Source organism: Pogona vitticeps, chromosome 5 (assembly GCF_051106095.1).
Source record: "Pogona vitticeps strain Pit_001003342236 chromosome 5, PviZW2.1, whole genome shotgun sequence".
NCBI lineage: Eukaryota > Metazoa > Chordata > Lepidosauria > Squamata > Agamidae > Pogona > Pogona vitticeps.
Window position 1 is genome coordinate 182,620,173 of NC_135787.1, and position 8,998 is coordinate 182,629,170.

Here is an 8,998-nt window from a genome sequence, read left to right on the forward strand (position 1 = left end):
TAAAACCGCTCCGCATCTAATTGCAGTCGGTCCCCCCCAGCTCTACCAATCAAGGGCTTTTTTTTTAAAAAAAAAGAAAAGCGGGGTGGGGTGGGGAGAGACTGGGTGAGTAATATGCCAAACCACATGTGTAAAGGAATAAAATAGAATAGTTAACATTCAGCTCCATGCCATTCATTTCCCCCTAAAATGTAATGATAATTAGATGGGTCATAAAATGCTCTTCTTTTCATTATGACTGATGAAATGCATTAAAGCTGACAGGGTATTACCTGACAGTAATTAGGTTTTGTCATGAATTAAATTATTTGAAAGCAGGCTCGTTCCCTAACCATGCAATTTACAGCAAGATCACACTTACGCACGCGCGCGCATATATATATAAAATCTGTGAAATAAAATAGCAAAAATAAAAACGGGGCAATAGTAGGAGAGAGGAAAAAAAAAAACCACAAGCCATCACTTTCGTGCTCCTTCCTGAGAATCGTGTGAATTATTGAGGCGCAAACAAAGCGGTCCGAGGTTTTTTGTTTTTTGTTTTAAAGGCGGGGGAGAGGAAAGTGAAGATAAAGCGGTTTACTAGTTTAAAATGCACTTTACACCGATGCGATCGTCAGCCAGGGGGCTGGCAAAGATCAAGGTGCAACCGGACCCAGGAGGAAAGAAGGAAGGCATTCAAGGTGGGGATGGGCGATCGCAAACCGAGCTGCAAAAGTGGGATTTAATTTATTATTTTTTAAAAAACTCCTGACACATTTAACCCTCAGATGCTTCCGCGGTGTCTCCGCAACCAGCGCAAATACCGCCCCCCCCGCCCCGCGCGTGTTCCAACTCCGCCTTTTCAAGCCCCTCGAACGAGGATCGCCAGCCAAAGCCGACCAGAATCTGGTCGGTGCACTTTTATGGAAGCAAGTGACATAGGCTAAACCCTGGCAAAAATCATTCCTGGGCTGATTCTGGTTTCCATTGGCGGGCGAGGGAAATGATGGGAGACGCGAGCGAGAGAGCAACATCGCACTTTTATCTCTATATTTGCTAACTGCTGCTTCCCCCCCCCCGCCATCCTCCCTCCCGTTCAAACCATCAGCTAGAACCTCTTCTCTTTTTGAGAATGACTCTTCAGGAAATCTCTCCTTCACCTCTTCCCTCTCCACTGGACCATCGGATCTCCACCCTCACCTCGAAATTCCCTTTTAAAATGGCAAGAGCTTTATTTAAAGCAGGAAGCGATTAAGGAAGAAGGTAATAAAAAAGAGAGGCAGACCTACCTTTGCGCAAGAGACGCTTCCTGCAGGGAAAAAAAAAATAAGGTAAAAGAAGTCTTCCAGTCTCAGATCTGGGACACTTTTGTCCTTCAAAAAAAGAGAGGAGGCACTTGCCAGTTTTTGAAGTTTTGCCGTATTATGTGCTCTTTTTTTAAAGTTCCCTCCCTTCTGATCAGAGTGATATTTCTGTAGAGTCCCAGACGACCGGCTGTTGAGACGGATGCCTCTTAGGATGGAGGAAAAGACAATGAATAGGAAAAAGGGGAGAAAAAATAATATATATATATATATATATTTAATAATATATATATATATTTAAAATCCTATTTTCCCCTTTAAGGAAAGTGGGGAAAATACAATGCGTGCAAACAGACCCTCAGTTCAAGAGGAAAAACTGTACTTAATCATCTTGCCAGCTTCCTTTCTGCCCCCCCTCCAGCTTGAGTTTCAGTATCATCAAATAGGAGCAAGTCCCAGGTTTTTTTTTTGCTTTCCTGCTCGCTGCCTGGTTGTCTCTGAGCCCCCCCCCCCCCTCTCTCCTTCCCTCCTCACTTTCTTCCCCAGCTGAACGCAAAACCTGAGTGGGCCCGGCTCTCTTGCTTCAGTATTTAAACACCTCCACCAGGTCCCTAGTTAGCAGCTCTCTCCGGCTCATCCAAGAAGCTGACAAGTACGGTTAGAGGAGGCTGTACATGTTGCTCTAATGGACCTCATTAAGTTCTACTTACAGATGTTCTCTTAACATAATTGATCTGCGGTGAGTTGAGAGGACTGCAACTTATTCCCTAGCCCCCAATTATGGTTGGGTAATTAGATCCCCAACCTCCAATTTTTCACATTCACCCTTCTAACATCCCAAAATATCAAAGTATCTCTTTCTCACCAAAGCTCCCCCCCCCTCCCTCCCTCCCTTTACCGGACTCCACTCCACTCACTGTATTGACAGTTAGATCTAGGCTAACCTTTGTAGGGACGCCAGTTTTAATGGCGCATTCAGTCCATTGACAGAACTCTCATGGTTCCCCCACCTTTTCGCCTCCCTCCCTCCCTCTTCTCTTTCCTTCTTCTTTCTCCTTCTCCTGCTTTTTTTTTTTAACCCTCAGAAACAAAAGGGTAAAAAGGAAAAGAAAAAGAAAAAGACTTCTCTCCAGCTTGTATAGTTTGTACTTTTGATAAAAGGTTTCACTGATAGGCTTTGGCAGTCGAGGTTCCTTTCTAATGTCTTTTTATCTGAATTAATTCCTCAGATGAAAACTTTAAGGAACAATGAAGAAGAGAAACGGTGAGGCTCTGAAACGGTGAGAAGAGGGGAGGGGGGGAAAAATTACACAGCACACCTGGGACAGATGAAGCCAAACTAGTGCTTTTATAATGCCAATCAGCAAGGCTGTTATCATCCCTCTAATTAGGAAAGCAGCCTAAAACAGAGAGCACTTGGGGAAATGGTAATGTTATGGTTTTGCACTTAAAAGGGGAGACATTGCGTACACTGTAAGAATCCGGGATTGGGGCTGACAAGTCCTTTAATTAATGGGCAGGATTCCCTGCCTGCGCACATTGGGAGTGCATGTTTCAATTCATAAAAGTGGACAAAGGGGGCTACTTGGGGAGGGAAAGAGGGGAGGGTGGTGTTTGTGTGTGTGTGTGTCTGCAGACATGCGCAGGCCAGGGAGGCACAGAAAGAAAGAGGATGAATGGGGTGGGGTGTCATCCATAAGATTTAAAGGAGAACAGAGTTCACAAACTACCTTTTTTAAGCCCCCAAGGGTTGAACGTGGAGCTGCAGAAAGCTGTTTGCCAATGGGTTTGAAAGCAGCGGCAGGGAAAAAAAAAAACAAACCAAGGGCACCAGACAAACAAAAAGTTTGGAAAAGAGTACATTTGGAATGCAGAATGCTTCTCCCCTCCCCCTTCTGTTCTCTAACTTTCATTTCAGAAGGATTTTCGCCACTGGATGGGAAATGGACCAAAGCTGGCCTGGAAGAAAGGGCTCTTGGGACCACATTTGTGTATGTTTTCTCCACCTGGTGATGGGTAGAACGCCCTACTCCTCTGGTTCGTCTCCTGATGAAAGGCCAAGCTGAGTCACGCGGCACAAGTGTGTGTCTGCTTGCACTTGCACCAACCACAATGCGGGAGAGGGTGTCTGTCAAGTGATTGCCTTGAGCAGAGGGACGTGAGCTGGTTTGCCACCCGTGCTAGCTTTTTGAATTTGGGGCGAGCCAAGCCCAAACCATGGAGGACACTTGAGCCTTAATGCAACCCCTTTGAGACCTTCACTTGAAAGCCAACCTCTTCTTCCCCCTGCCCAGAGCACTCTTTGAACCAGTTAGTCGAGTATGCGTGCTACGAGCCGGCAACCCCGTCCAAAGCACGTTCAGAATATGAGGCCACAAACTGCAGGTTGCAAATTTTTGCTCTGCTCTGAAAGGACTTGCCAGTTGACAATCATATTTCATCCTCATCGTTATTAGAATCCTTTTTTGCATCACCATGGGAACATTCTGGAAAGTCTGTTTCAAGCTCCCACATCGCCTGGGCTTCATCTGAACATACTTACTCATACTTACTCCTTGAGTTCAATGAAAATCTCATCCTATGATTTCTTGACCTCTCTGTTTCACGTGATCCCATTCACTTCATTTGCTACAGTGTCTTCTGCCAAATATGGCCTTACTATATATGTGTACAGTGGTGCCCCGCATAGTGACGTTAATCCATTCCAGGAAAAATGTTGCTATCCGGAAACATCGCTAAACGGAATGGAAAACCCCATAGAAATGCATTAAACTCCGTTTAATGCATTTCTATGGGGGGCAACTCACCGGTAAGCGAAGATTCCCCATCAGGCTGCCATTTTCACTGCCTCAGTAAGTGAGGGCAGGGTGCGAAAACGGAGCGGGTGGCCATTTTTTCTTCCGGCGGCCATTTTGGAACCACTGATCAGCTGTTTTTAGAACATCGCATTGCGAAGATCGGTAAGTGAAATGCTTACTGATCATCACAATGCGATGTTTAGCCTATCTAAACATCGCAATGCGATCGTAAAAATGATCACAAAATCCACATTGCTATGCGGATTCGCCATTAAATGGTGTGCTCGTTAAGCGAGGCACCACTGTATAGGCTTTTCAAAGCAATACTATTTATTATATTTACACAGCCACCTATAATCCAAGTTCTCTGGTTGCACACAAAGAAAACATTTAAACCAAAGCTTGAAAGTAATATTTATCAGTAAGTGCATTACCTGTGTGGCATATTACTTTTGGAGGGTGACAGCAGAATGACATTATAATAAAGAATAACATAATGATGTTATTCCTCTTTAAGTGTATTTTAATGTTCATTTTACATTGAATTATAGATGTTGCTTTCAGAAAGTAATTTTGGGGTCCTTTAGGCAATTGAAGGATATAAATTGATCAAAAAGAACAGAAAAAAAAAATAAAAAGAGAGTTGGAGTCATGGAATATGTGAAAAATACATATCCTTGCACAGAAATACAGAAGGATGAGATTGGTTGTCCCATTGAGAGTTTTCTGGATTGATATAAATGTGTTGAGAAACAAAAGGCATGCGATAGTTGGGGTCTACTGCTGACCACCTAATCAAGAGGAAGGTGCAGATGAAACATTTAGAAAAACAAATTTCAAGAATTTCAAAGAGACATGATGGGAGATTTCAATTATCCTGCTGGGAGGCAAATTCTGCCAAATATGGCCCTTCCAATTAATTCCTGGCTTATGTTGCTGATAATTTTCTCCTACAAAAAGTGGAGGAAGAAACTAGAGGATTAGGTATTCTGGATTTGATCCTAACCAATAGAGATGGGGTTAAGATGGTGGAAGAGGTAGCAGTAAGCGGAACTCTGGGGGGAAATTGGCCATGTTCTAGTTGAGCTTCTGATTCAAAGCAAGCAAAAGCAAAATGTATGCTGAATTTTAGGACAGGCACTTTTAATAAACTTAGAACAATGTCCCATTGCAAGAGATTCTAATGGGAAAAAGGAGTCCCATATGTGTGAGAGCTTCCTAAAAAAGGAAATTCTAAAGGAACAACTACAAACAATCTGAACAAGAAAAAAAGGAGGTGGGGGTGGAGGGAAGAAAGCAAAAGAAAAATGTGGCGTCACAAAAAGCTGAGGACCTGAAAGTTAAAAAAGCACATGGGTAGGAAGTGAAAGGAAGACCAAGCCACAAAGGAAGAGTACAGACAAGCAGCAAAGAATTGCAAGGGTAGCATTAGGAAGGCAGAATTAGCTGAGGTTGCCAAGAGAAAGCAACAACAATAACAACAAATAATTTTTCAGGAAGGTGCATAGCAAATGACAGAGAAAAGAAATAGTGGCCCAGCTACTCCATGGAGATGGAAAAATGAGGACAAAGAAAAGGCAGAAGCGCTCAGTTCTTACTTTAGCTCAGCCTTTTCCAAAAAGACAGTCTATGACCCTCCAGGAAAATGTGAAATACCAGTGGGGGACAAGATTATGGTTGGAGATCGATAAACAAATATTCAAGGAATAGTTTTTGAGGGTTTTTCGGGCTCTTTGGCCGTGTTCTGAACCTTCAGAACACGGCCAAAGAGCCCGAAAAACCTTCAACAACCATCAGATCCCGTCCGTGAAAGCCTTTGAGAATACATTCAAGGAATACCTTATTACTTTGAAGGAGATGAAATCTCTAGGGTCAGATGAAGTGCAGCCAAGAGTATTGAAGGAACTAGATAAAGAACTCTCAGAACTGGTGTCTATAATTTTCTTGAGATGGATGAAGTACTGGATGATTGGAGGAGGGCTAATGTTGCACCTGTCTTCAAAAAGGGCAAAAAGGAGGAATCTGGGAACTACAGACCAGTCAGCTTGACATCAGTACCAGGAAAAATTCTGGAGCAGATCATAAAGCAGTCACCCTGCAAGCATCTTGAAAACTGCAGGTAGCAAGGGGGTATCACAAGGCTCAGTCCTGGGGCTGGTGGTTCTTCAACATTTTTATTGATGACTTGGATAAGGGGGTGCAGAGAATGCTTATCAAATTTGCAGATAATGCAACATTGGAAGACAGAAACAAAATTCGGAAAGATCTTGATAGGCTTGAGGATAACAGAATGAAATTTAACAGGTAAAAGTGCGAAGTTCTACACCTAGAAGAGAAAACCCAAATGCACAGTTACAAGATGGGAACTTGGCTCACTCGTACTGCATGTAAGAAGGATCTTGGAATAGTTGTGACTCAAAAGCTAAATATGAGCCTGCAGTGTGATGTGGATTCAAAAAAGGGCAAATGCTATTTTAGGATGCATTAACAGAAGTATAGTCTCCAAATCATGCAACGCATTAGTTCTCAACACTGGTTAAGCCTCATCTTGAATACTATGTCCAGTTATTTTCTTTCTTTCTTTCTTTCTTTCTTTCTTTCTTTCTTTCTTTCTTTCTTTCTTTCTTTCTTTCTTTCTTTCTTTCTTTCTTTCTTTCTTTCTTTCTTTCTTTCTTTCTTTCTTTCTTTTTCTTTCTTTCTTTCTTTCTTTCTTTCTTTCTTTCTTTTTCTTTCTTTCTTTCTTTCTTTCTGTCTGTCTGTCTGTCTGTCTGTTTGCTTGTATGCAAGCATGCATGCAAGCATGCATGCATGCATGTATGTATGTATGTATGTATGTATGTATGTATGTATGTATGTATGTATGTATGTATGTATGTATGTATGTATGTATGTATGTATGTATGTATGTATGTATGTATGTATGTATGTATGTATGTATTTTTACAGCTATTTATATACTGCCTCATTTAGTGAGTACACTTCTGTACTGCAGTGAGTCCTTGACCCTTTGTGCATGGCAGGAGAGAAAGTTGAACATGTTCCATATGCATTGTCTCTGATGCATTTTTGGTATCACCTGACAGGACAAAGTTCCAAAGAGAGCAGTCTTAGAATGAGCTGGAATTTTTAGCATGTATACATTACTGAAACAGCGACGTTTACATTAGCTTGGACATGTCATGAGAATGGCTGATGGTCAGATTCCAAAAGATCTCCTATATGGAAAATTAGTGCAGGGAAAGCGCCTCAGAGGGAAACCATATCTGCAAGCGGGATCTGAAGGCCTTAGGAATGGACCTCAATAGTGTGACAAACCCAGACCTACTGGGATCTGCCACACGTTACACTAAGCTGCCACCAACCATTCCCTTTAAGAAGTCACACAGACCAGGGATGGATTTTCAACAAATAAAAGAATAAGGTTTATTTAAAACACACACAGGGAAAATAAATGATCAGGTGAATAAGATATAGTAACGTGGCTTAGTCTCATTCATACATGCATACAGTTTGGTTCACACAGAACACTCAACTTGAAGCACAGACCCTGAACCAATCAGTTCTGGCTAACCAACAGACACCTGAACCTATCAGGTTGGTACTCTGACACACAGTAGTACCCTGTCTGACACACAGACTCCCACACCAGCTTCTTCTTCCCAGCTGCTGCTTCTTCACATCCCAGCGTCTACTAAACTTCTCCACACACGCTTCACATATATATACAGTACAGCCCCTCCTCCTGATGTCCCGCCTTCCACTCCCCATAGGATGGAACTTTCCCTCCAAACCCATGACAGACAGGTAACATCAGTGCTGTATGTAACACCTCCCCTCTTTATAAGTTGTTTTGTAGGGGGAAAGCTAAGGTGCTTTTTCCCAAAAAACAACCTGGATCCAAAACACACAACAACAGTTATACATACCATATCATACTTACTTATACTTACATTCTAAGTTAACCATAGCAATTAGGCATTTAACCATTTACCATATACATTACATCAATTTACCTTTATTCATACAAACCAAATTCAAAAAATAGGTACATTTAACTTTTTGTCATCAATATATATACATAGTCCATGTTTCTTTCGCCGTCTTCAATCTTCAGGTCTTCTTGACAAGGCGTCAGCAACACAGTTCACTGACCCTTTGACCACCTTTACTTCAAAGTCATAGTCTTGTAGGTTTAAAGCCCACCTCATAAGTTTACTATTGTGGGTTTTCATTGTCTTTAACCATTGCAGTGGTGAATGGTCAGTGCACAGAACAAAATGTCTTCCCCAGATGTAAGGCTTGGCCTTCTGGATCGCGTAGACTATGGCCAAACACTCCTTCTCCACGGTTGCCAAATGTCTCTCACCTTTTTGAAGTTTCCTACTCAGGTAGGACACTGGATGCTGGTCACCATTCTCATCCTCCTGGCACAGAACTGCTCCTACTCCGCTGTTAGACGCATCGGTGTAGATGATGAACTCCCGGTCGAAGTCTGGAGCCCGCAGCACTGGATAGTTGATGAGCGCCTGCTTCAACCTCTGGAACGCCTCCTCACAGTCGCTGGCCCACGGGATGCGGTCATCAGCCTTCTTCCTCGTCAGATCGGTCAGCGGAGCCGCAATCTCGCTAAACCTCGGGATGAACTTTCTGTAGTAGCCCACCAACCCAAGAAATGATTTGACTTTTCTCTTGGTGTTGGGTCTAGGCCAATCACGAACTGCTTCTATTTTGGCCTCTAGGGGTTTTATCACTCTTCCCCCTACCATGTGACCCAAGTCTTTTATTTCTGGGCTACCCAGCTGCAGTTTGTTCTCTTTGCAGGGCCTAGGCCAAAGCACTTCCTCCCCTGGGTCAAAGTGCCTCTCCCTGCCTTCCTGGTCATCCCAATCTTTCTTTCTGACCTTTTGAGCTTGCAGG

The 8,998-nt window shown here is 42.9% G+C and overlaps 1 protein-coding gene and 1 long non-coding RNA gene across 4 annotated transcripts in view; one reads left to right on the top strand and one right to left on the bottom strand.

Moving 5' to 3' along the window:
* The window catches only part of LMO3 (LIM domain only 3), a 91,714-nt gene extending 89,392 nt beyond the window's left edge, over window positions 1-2,322 (bottom strand). The window contains exons 1-2 of one of the 3 annotated variants that reach the window (XM_078376400.1): window positions 2,228-2,322; window positions 1,269-1,491 (exon numbers count right to left, since the gene is read on the bottom strand). The gene's annotated coding sequence lies outside the window, so the exon portion shown is untranslated. Of the gene's footprint in view, window positions 1-1,268; window positions 1,940-1,993; window positions 2,199-2,227 lie in introns of those variants that run through there. The other 2 variants (XM_078376401.1, XM_020808564.3) reach the window with 2 other exon arrangements.
* On the top strand, window positions 1,937-3,794 carry LOC144583156 (uncharacterized). Its single transcript, XR_013536797.1, has 3 exons — window positions 1,937-2,022; window positions 2,513-2,547; window positions 3,202-3,794. It is a non-coding gene; the product is annotated as an uncharacterized LOC144583156 (long non-coding RNA).
* Window positions 3,795-8,998: the final 5,204 nt, after the last annotated feature.